Below are 2294 nucleotides of genomic sequence, written 5' to 3'. Positions count from 1 at the left end.
ATTAGTTTAAATGTTTATAATATTGTTTATGTAATGAGTTAACTACTATCATAAAAAAAATAACACCATTGATAATATATTATCAAATATTTCAAAAATGGGTTTTTGTGTTCAACTTTCTCTAGATTAAAGATCCCTGTAAAAAAATATATTCAAATTTCTCCATGAATTAAATTTTAAAACATTGGGCTACAAAAAACTGTAAAGATAAATATTAAAGAGGCACAAGTGATGTGAGAAAACAAGATTTAAATTATAAACATTAATATTATCTTCAATATTTGATGTAGTGTTCATTTAAATGTAGAAATTAACAAAAATGAATAAAAATAATGCATTTTATCCAATCAACCTCTATTGCATGATGAATTTAGTTGCTCAAACCAGTAGCATGACATTGTAGTGAGGGCAATTGATTACTAAGAATGGTCTTATGAGGTGTGTATATATAAAGTTGTAGTATGCTTGTTCAATATAGGAGATCTGACAAGATATTAAGAATCAAGATTGAATTGTTGAAAGTGGTTATGAGGTAAATGGTGGAGGATAATTAGAATTTTTAAATGATTTTGGGAGATAATTATACAATGGTTATAAAATGAATGGTGAGGAATAAAAATAGTTTTCAATTCTTTTATTTATTTTTGAGTGCTTATGTGTGGAAGTTTCATTAATTTAATTATTTAAATTTATGCAGAAGGGAACATTAAACAGGAACCAGGACTTCAAAAATTGTGTTAGTACCTAAGGGAAATGGATTAGGACTTGAGTTATAATTAGGATGTATAATAGGATGAAGACCTATAATGAATTAATTACATTTGAGAAATAATAAAAACCTAATTGTTTTTTAGGTATCTTTTGTAAATTATGTATTATATTTTGAAAAACATAATAATACATAAAAATATTCTCAACGTTGTTCATTTTTTTAATAATATTAACAATTTGTTTTTAAAGTGACACTCATAATATTCTTGAAAACTAATAAAAACGTGTAAATGTATTATCAAATGATTCATACGCGAACATTTATATCCCCAATAACAAAACACTATATAAAATGACTATAGAAAATATAAATATAGAATAACTAAATAATATGAATATAAATATTTGTACCCATCAATCATTGAATAACACCTTTGAATGTTGTTTATTGGTTTATAATTGTGTGAGCATTATAAAACATCTCGCAATATAATTAACTAATTCAACATGCATTGTCATTGCTATTGCAATTTGTCCAACTTTAGGAAATTCAATATCACATATCTCTTTTTTGAATACAAATTATATATTTTGACAATGCAGAAAATGAAGGCAAAGGTTACCAGAAATCTGATTGAAAGACGATGGATCTCATAGGATAGACGGCTTGAAGTCAGTTCTTGGTTTACCTGCTTCCTCTGTAGCATGTGGAGCTCCTCTTCTCCATATGAGTAACAAAATTCATCCGTGAAGATTCAATATATCCATCTATTGAAAGATACTGGAAAATATCAGCTTTGAGCGGTCTATATTATTAAAATTATAATTGCTATGTTGAGACCTTTTAAACGCTCTTGAATTTATCCACGATCTCTTATTCATTATGTATGATCATATAGTATGATGCAAAACACTGTGGCGATGATGTAATATGATTGAAAATATTGATGAAATAATTTTGTTTATTCATATATGAATAATAAATAATAAATCTTTTTTCATATATGGTTTAGAATAAATGTTGAAGTTGGTATTTTTAAATGTTGAAAGGGTAATATCAATATATTATTTTCTAGGTTTGTATTCGATTTGAATCACAAATCAAATTAGAGTAAGGATATAGACATATTGTTTTTGAAGGTGCTGTTTTAGTTAAATCATAAATTTAATTAAAAATAAATGACTTTAAAATATAATTTATTGATATCTTTTATATTCAAAAGGACTATTCTACTTAAATTACAAATCTAAATAAGAACAAACACCTTGAATATAATATTTCTTGCCTATTCCACTTAAGTCACAAGTCTAATTAAAAATAAACTGACTTAGGTATCATTACCAAGTTACCTATTCCACTTAAATCAGAGATATAATTATAAATATGTACATTGAGATATTATTTTCAAGATGTCTGGTTAACATAAATAACAAATCTAATTAAAAATACAAACATTGAACTACCACTGTTAATAGGCTTCTTCTATTTAAATCACAAATAGAATTAAAAATATACACGTTAAGTATTAATGTCAAATATATATGAGGATGAGACCTCTCAACAATGTGGTCTCACTAATTCA

This window comes from Cryptomeria japonica, chromosome 8 (genome assembly GCF_030272615.1).
Source record: "Cryptomeria japonica chromosome 8, Sugi_1.0, whole genome shotgun sequence".
Classification (NCBI taxonomy): domain Eukaryota; kingdom Viridiplantae; phylum Streptophyta; class Pinopsida; order Cupressales; family Cupressaceae; genus Cryptomeria; species Cryptomeria japonica.
This window is presented reverse-complemented; position numbering follows the sequence as displayed.